The 8463-nt window shown below is 41.4% G+C and overlaps 2 protein-coding genes and 1 long non-coding RNA gene across 3 annotated transcripts in view; 1 reads left to right on the forward strand and 2 right to left on the reverse strand.

The window, feature by feature from the left end:
- Positions 1 to 1107, reverse strand: part of LOC117944289 — a 15475-nt gene extending 14368 nt beyond the window's left edge. The window contains exon 1 of the long non-coding RNA XR_004656538.1: positions 1031 to 1107. This is a non-coding gene — a long non-coding RNA (uncharacterized LOC117944289). The remainder of the gene's footprint in view (positions 1 to 1030) is intronic.
- kansl3 (KAT8 regulatory NSL complex subunit 3) overlaps positions 1 to 8463 on the forward strand; it is a 340892-nt gene that overhangs the window by 266519 nt on the left and 65910 nt on the right. The window lies entirely within an intron of this gene.
- Positions 1 to 8463, reverse strand: part of LOC117944264 (phosphatidylethanolamine-binding protein 4) — a 75263-nt gene that overhangs the window by 29579 nt on the left and 37221 nt on the right. The gene's annotated exons all lie outside the window — the stretch shown is intronic.

Raw genomic sequence — 8463 nt, forward strand, 5'->3', positions numbered from 1 at the left:
TGTCTACAGTTTACCAATCTGTCTACATGGATTGTAACACAGTTTTATTTATTTTTCTCTTCCAGGATCTTAGGGGGGCTACCTAGAAAAAGTCGCTTATTTTGGGCTTGTTTTCACAGGCCTGGTTGCGTATTTGTCTCGCAAGATCTGGCAACACTGCTGTCCTCTCTACCTGTTTTAGAGAGGACAGTCTCTGGTTGTCAGCAGCAACTAGGTTTTCATTTTTAATCAGCGTTTTGAGACAAAAAAGATCTCCACAAGAGTTCACCGTCCATACTACAAAGCAACCCCGGAGATTTAAAACCAAAACGAGGGCAGCAGTGTTTCCAAATGTCTCTGTTTTTGGGGGTTGTATGGTAACTCCACAAGTCTGAGCTAAACGGCTCCAGTAGTCAGGTGTGTTTGCAATCTGCGATGCGACAGAGCAGCGAACTGTAACAGATTTAAGTGTTTCTCTCACAGAAATAGACGGCACTCGCCCTGTTGGCCAGGCGCATCATTTGGCGACAGTGGAAATCAGAGAGTCAGGAAACGTACTACACATGGAAAGACTCCACTATAAGATGCTAACAAATAAAAGAACTTTCCACAAAATACGGCATCCTCTGTGGGTCAACTGGTCAGAGGCGTGTGAGTCAAATAACGGCCAGGGCGTTAGCCCGTGCACCTGAGTATGTAGCTTCTCTCTTCCCTTTGTCCCGTGCTCGACTGCCACTGTTTCATTTTTCCTCTCTGCTGGCGTTTTTACTTATTTTTTAGTTATTTATGTATTTTCTATTAATATTATGAATGCTTTTGTTGTTTTTGTTTTTTCCTCTGCTGGGTTGGGGTAGCTTAGGGTTTGTTGGCCTTTGCTGTGTTGTTGCTTAAACATACAGAAAACCCTGAGGGAAGACTCTTGTGTCGTTACCCTGCATAACCCCTGTTTAAACGATTCCTTCAATAAATTTATTTTAAAAAAGAAGAAATGAGCTGGTTTGACCATGGAGATGCAAGAAATATGCACTAGTCCCAAAAAAAACAACAGCACTGTTTTCACTTTCTTGCTCCTGCCCCCCAAGACACATCCGACCAATAGGAGGAGGGAATGTTTTAGCGTGATTTGAACGACGCAATTTGGTACGCTGGAGAAATTGCTCTAAGTTTACAAACTCATCCACTGATTCGTACCAAAGCAAACGAACTATAGGTGTAAAAAAAGCCCGCTCAGGGGCTCTGAAACGCCAGAATAGCGCCGGCAATTTTTTTTAGTTTTACAACCAAAACGTACTATTGTGGATGTTGTCTATGAGCACAAGTAATACAGTCCTGACCTTATAGATCAGTCTAACATATCTTTATAAAACTGATGCGTATGTATTTATGATGCCCCCCTTCTCTTCGGAGTCAAGCAGAGGGGGTTGTACTGAGAGAGGGCTCAGTCTTCCTATTCTTTCTTTCTCCCAGCGATACTACGGGTACTGTGTCCTGTTCGCGTAATGTTTGCCAGAGGAACACACAAGAATCCAAGCTCCACAATCCCTCTCAACCTTTGACCCTGGCTTATTGTTACCTGTGAGCAGCACTGTGGCAAATACATGTTGTACAAGTACTGTACAGCCCTGCAAGCTGTTTGTGTTCTGCAAGTATGGAGGGCAGGGGAGGAGGGAAGGAAGAGAGGGAGCTATTTAATCCCCCCCAAAGGAACTCCCCTCTCAACCCGTATCGTGAACTCACAGGCAAATCGCGTTGCTGGAAGGCACACCACACACACACTCCTGTCTTTTTAATTTCATCAGCTGAAAGAAATCTATACAGCGCTTTGGAATCCGACTGAGCCGCGGAGACAAGTGAACTATACAGCACCCTGGAATGTAAACAGGTTTCGCACAGAGTGTAGCATAAAAATACCACATAGCAACAAAGCTCTCGGCTATGATAATGGTCAATAGTACAGATCAGAGGTCTTAGTAGATTTTATGGTTGTTAGTCGTACAGCATATCAATAAGAACAAGTTGAACAAATCCAGAGAACAATTGAGAGGAAATGCAGCAATGGTACACAAATTATTCAAGGAAAAAATGTTGGCTTCCACTGAAAGCATTGTGTTGATGGTGGCTTTTTCGCTTCGCTATTATGAAAAGCATTATCTCCTGAGAATATTAGCAACGCTGTTATTAAATCCCATGCAGTCCGCTGCTTGCTTAGAAACAGATATGGGCTGTAATCTGCAGAGAATGGACTCATCTCTTGTGCATTTTTTTGTAATTGTCAAGTCCTGAAAAACACTCACAAAAATAGGCAACAATTATTATTTAATATTTATAAGAACTGAGCAAACATCTGCATATCAAACCTCTAACACTAAGTTTCGGTAACAATGATGGCGAGACTTTGGAGCTTATTTAGAGCTGTAAAGACTAATTAACTGAGTGTTGTGATAATCAACCGGTTTGAGTCATTCCTTTATGAAAGACTAGTTAAGTTTCTCTGATGTCAGCTTGTTAAATGTGAATAAATTCTAGTTTCTTCTCTCCTTTGTGACACTAAGCTGAATTTCTTGAAGTTGTGGACAAAACCAGACTGTTGAGGACGTCATCTTGTGATTTTGGGAAACATTGATCCACATTTTTCACCATTTTGACATTTATAGACCCAACAAATAATCCATTAATCAAGACAATAATCGACAGACTAATTGACAATTAAAATAATCGTGAGTTGCAGCCCTAAGAAGATTTACAAACTCATGACTGCACTGTTTCTGGTATGTGAATGCACTTTATGTTATTATATACAATCTGAGGTGCTATGCCAGTTCTAATCATTTGTTCATTATACAATATAGTTCTTTGTCCTCCTATGCTACCGTTTTCTAATTTCATAGTGTTGTATAACTTTTGGAATCCAAACAATCCTAATCAGTATGTTGTTGAGTTAGACAGGCCACCATAATATCTGCCAACTTTGCATTCAGCTGTCACACTTAATTATCATGCCAAAGTAAAAAGAAAATACATTCGCTTCAGGAGGTCTTTTGGGAAGTCTTTGTTTTTGTGTACAATTAACTGGCAAGCATGCTATATACTTAAGTAAGGGCTATTTTAGGTGTGCATAATTGTTAGTGAGTTGTTTTTATCAGCATGCCTCACTCCCCTTCACCGCACCCTATCAGGAGACACCCCTAAGAGGAAGCGATTACCACAGCCGCGGCCCCAGCAACCCCCCACTAACCCTGACATTTGTTCATTTACCCGCCCCTCTCTCCCCCCTTTCTGGTTTCCATGCCTGACTCCCCCCCCCCCCCCCCCCCCCGCTCTTGCACATGTCTGTCAAAATTGACCAGTTTACAAGGGAACAGGTAGGCAGACTCCAGAAAGCCCCCCACCTGTACCCTGAAACACATGATTTGCACACGGGGCCGACTGCCAGAGATCCTGCTTTACTGACTGAAGTGGAGAAGGGGGGGGGATGACAAAGACGACAGCTTGTGTGGGGGAACATTGTCTGCGGCTGCGACTAAAAATCTTTTCAGGAAAAATAGGATTTTATACACAATGGTCGTGGGTGTGAAGAAAGGGGGCACATATTAAAAGAAGCGCCTTTATGTGTGCAGAGCTACCGGTTTTAAACGGCATTTGCATGGAGAAGGGCCAATCTGTTCTTCTTTTCCCTACTAGGCTATAGTGTGACAGACTGGATCAAAGGGGGCTTTCCAGGTTGTCCTTGTTTTCTTGGAGACTAATCATCACACATCCAGGACAGTGTGCAGCACACTGACACACAGCAGGCCTACTTCCTTTAGTGAAACAAATGTGTAAGAAAGTGAATGTCTTTCTAGCAGAGAAAGATACTAAATGCATGTTGTCAAATCAATATGAACTCAGTTTTCTTAGAAAACCTATTAAGCAAGCAACATGTGAAAACTATAATGTATGCAGGTTTACTGCTTTAGGGGTCAAACTTTAAAGTTTTGTTACTTATTTATCAGTTAATTTTTTTAATTAGGCTTGAATTGGACAACACTTATAAAGAAGATGTGTCTCTTTCAAAGCTGATTTGCCTCTTACTCCCGTTATTTCCTTCATGCAATGTTGCCTTTCGAAGGTTATGTTTTAAACAGAGTCCGCCGCTGTGCTTCACTCCACAGAAAACGCTACGTTACATCACCTTCAGCAGACTTCACAGAGAACAAGGAGGGCAAAACAGCATCACTGATCTGTTTTACCGGGGCTTTTATTTCCGGGGCTGTTCCTAGTATCTGTGACCTGCATTTTTAAACTAAAATGATCTCTGTCCACACAAGTGTTTTAGCTCAGTAGCAGAACTAATCTAACGCGTATCACATGACCATTTTAACACACTGGGCACGTGCATGCCGTAAACAGGAAGCAGATTTTCCAACGTTACTCTGCGGTTGAAAAATAATGGATGTATAAGTTGAAAAATATTATTAAATATAGCTGAGCTGGACCAGAGAATAGGAGTTGTTCACTACTGCACCCGTTTGTAACCGGTAGGCTACCGACAACTTTTCAACGGACTTTAGCAGTTTCCATAACACACTCCTCGACTGTCCTGCTGTTACAGATGTGAACTGACCACAGACAGTTCACAGACTCACGGTGGTGCGTTGCTGCAGAATGCATAAAGGGAAAACACAATGGTTATTAAAACATTTTGGGCCTGTGCAAGAACAGGGGAAACACTGTTGTATGTATGATTGTTTCCTCGATGCCTAAACAGCACTCACAGCTTCTGACAGGAAACCATTGCAGCTCACATTCTTTATGCAGTGAAACCTCCTCAATCATCTCACCACGGCAACAACAGCAGGGAGGTCAGTTGTTATAGAGATAGGAAGAGGCTTAGTAGGTTAACAGCTACAGTTTCATGCATGTGTCTGTGTGTGTGTGTGTGTGTGTGTGTGTGTGTGTGTTTTATGTGGACGGGGGATGGAGCTGACAAATGAGCGGAGGATTCTTATGTAATTTTCCCTTTAGGTGGCGGAGAACAGTGAGAGCAGCAGCCCACACTGAAGAAGAGCCTGTTTGTTAAATAGCTGCAAGTAAGATAAGATCAATAGTATTATTACAGGCTGTTTGTGCACAAAACCGGTGCAGGTGTAGCAGAGCGATGGGGACACAACCACAGCGACAGCAAGTTCCGGTATGAAGCATGTCTTCCCACAAATCACCAGTTCCTGTTCTATTAGTTGTTTTAAACGTCTTTCACACATAAATCCGTTTGCTTTTTTTTTTTTACTTGGACCCTATTTTCCAATGTTTTTGTGTCTAAGTGACCGACGAGAACAACAATCTCTGAAATTGGTCCAGTATTAAGCGAGACACAAGCGGCAATGTAACGTTTATGGGCAATTGTGAATCTTTAATTTTCATCCACTAGAAGTGCTTTTTTTGTGCTACTGACAGACTCAGATTAATATTATAAGTGTTTGACAACATTATGAATAGAACCCATACAGAGATAACCCTTGTTAAAGAGTAAGATCCTTTTTTTGTTTAACCAGTAACAGCAACGAAATCGGTATCACCAAACCCACCAGACACACTTCATTCAAACTCGACAGAAAGAAAATAAAACTATCAAAAGCCGCCTTGGTTCGTCTTTCCACTGTTCCAACAATCACCACTCTGGTTTGGTGGAAATAAAGCCTCAATTCACCCATTTACATGTGGAAATATACATGCTAAAAGTACTGATTATTTAAATGGAGTCTGGTGGGTTTGGTGATGGGTGGTATTTTGGAGCCATTTTTTTGTAAACAAAAAGTATCTTACTCTTTAAGAAAAAGGTCTCTCTCTGTAGGGATCCTTTCATAATGTTGTCAGACTCTTAGAATAATAATCAGAAACCGTCAGCGGCAAAAACAGAATTTTTAGTGGACGAAAACTGATGGCACACAAATGCCCCCGAGTGTTTACATTGCCGCCATCTTGCTCAATCCTGGACACATTTCAAACAACGTTTTTCCCAACAGTCACTTAGACACAAAAACATGTGAGAATAGGGTTTCCAGGTTGAAAATCTTTCACACATGCACACAAATCTACGCATGTAGATAGCACACACATGAAAGTGTCCAACCAAAGAAATAGTCAAAAAGCTAATCAGAAAAAAACAATAAGCTGAGCTAAAGTCCAAAAACACACTAGCATCCTAATGTGACTGAAAGGTTGCGAGGAGAGTCTGGTGAGGTTTAGTGAGGGAATGACTTCCACAGGCTGAACTCCGTGAAGTACCACCTCTGACATTTGTCTGGCTGCAGCTGACAGCAGGATGAGCACCGCTCTAAATGTTAAGCACCTCCAGCTGAGCCTACATGTTAAGGGCTATTGTTGACTTGTACCGAGGGAGGTTTCGGAGAGTTATAAAAAAAGATGAATGACCCGCATGTAAACTTTGTCAGAGTCAAACTCATTCAAGCTGCAATGTAAAATGCACAATACAAAATACCAGCTGTTTTCTGACTTCTTTATAATTTACTTAAACATTTCTTCGAGTTCTGGCATAACTCTTAGTATACTTCTCATATACCATTGACGACAATCTGTTCAAATTCTTTAAGGCACTTCACGCAGAGAACATGTGCTTCTGCTGTCAGTTTAAGTTTAGACAAAGGACGACAACAGGTGCGCTGAGCAGAGTTTAGATTGGATAAAGTTGCTTCATACGACTTGGAGCCAGGAGGCACTTCTGTGTAAAAGTTTGTGAAACCATAAACAAGCAAACGGTTAACCTGGGTTATGAGCATGTTTAGCAACTTTGGAGGGGAAAAAAAAAAAATCACATTAAAAAAGGAAAATTTTTCAATTCCTTTGCGCCCACCCCCTTGTCATAAGATATGGATGTCCCGTAAGGTTATTTGTGTTTGCTGGGAAATGAAGTGCTCAACTGGATTAAAAACATAGTGCATATGTTTGGAAATCTGTTTCCCTGGGCGTATGAGTGGAGTGAGCGAGCGTGAAGCAGCAGCTTGCGTCTCCTCCAAGAGAGAGGGCAGACACTCTCATCATTAGCTGGGCTACAATGTGCTCCTCTACCTGCTCCAATCTGCACAGCCAGGCTCCACTCTGACGCCAGACAGATGTTCCCAGCACGAGGTGCAAAGTACGGAGAGGGGAAACGAGAGTGAGCAGAAGAGGCAGAAGAATAGAAATATTCAGCAGGGTACACAATAAGAGTTTAATTATGAATAATACCAATGGTTCTTTGTTCTCACAATGAAGCTAGCTATGGATCGTCTGGCCTTTGGGAAATTGTTTTTTGGCTTCCATATGGGGGCAGCTGTCTGTCAAAAAATAAACGCTTGAATCATAACATGCCACAGTAGGGATAATTACAGGATAAAGAACAATGCAATTGTGTATGTTTATTTGCAATATTGGATAGGTATTTTCCTAAAACAAACTCTAAAGCTTTTGCAGAGGTTGGAAATTGAATTTCAGTCATCATTTGCTGCTGCTCAGATACTAAAGAATTTTTACTGTTTTTACCAAATTGGACATAAACTGTAACTTAACAAGATACAGCCATATTCTCTAGTCACTCTAGTGTATATGATAAAATGGGGATGGGACATGCTTGACTACAGGACTGTTCTGGATGCACTTTTTGAGGATAATCTGAGTGTTGCCTGATCTTGTTATTAATGAAATGATGAAAGAAAATCTTCTTAAACAAACTAATTAATGCTAGTAGTAAGTATTGTCTGTTCTGCTACAACCTTATATAGTGTAATCCTCTGTGACATAAACTAATGTTCCAAAAATTATGAAATGCTAATAAAAGAGCTGGATTATTTCATTGGTTGACAAAGTATTTGTTCATTATAATCAAAGCTACACAAACAATACTGTTCTTTGGGTCGTTTGGCCTGTTGAGGGGAGAGGTTGATAATGACAAAGAGACAAATTAGAAGCAATGGTTTCCTTTTTAGGGAAAAGCATTGAATGAAATGCATCACAGCAAGGGGTTACACGCCTAATAGTTTGCAGTTAAAGGACATCTTGAGGTGTGGAGCAGACGATCTCTGCAGGCCGCAGAATTCACAAACACAAAGCCAGCTGGTCTGATACAGTCACAATACTTCACTGTTTGTCTTTGCCTGACAGCAGCAGAACACAGGCTCTGTTCCACTTTTGGGAGCTGCTACAACAGAGATGGATGTGAAAGCATGCATGTCCCTCATGCATCATAATAATGAGCACAGCACACTGTGTGCTCTACTGTCCAACTGGCCTTCAATTAGCCAGCGATAAGAAGCTAACAAGCATATGATGGCTTCCAAACCAAGGACTGCATTGAAGTGAATGTGGAAATGAAGAACGGTACTGAACTAATGACCACAGCCTGAACACGTTGCGATGTATCATGAATCTCTTGTAGCTTTCTAATAAGAAAACTGCAATCCCCCCCCCCCGTCACTTTTTAAAACACGTTATAATGCTCGCCTAGCTACT

The sequence above is a fragment of the Etheostoma cragini genome, chromosome 5 (genome assembly GCF_013103735.1).
Source record: "Etheostoma cragini isolate CJK2018 chromosome 5, CSU_Ecrag_1.0, whole genome shotgun sequence".
NCBI lineage: Eukaryota > Metazoa > Chordata > Actinopteri > Perciformes > Percidae > Etheostoma > Etheostoma cragini.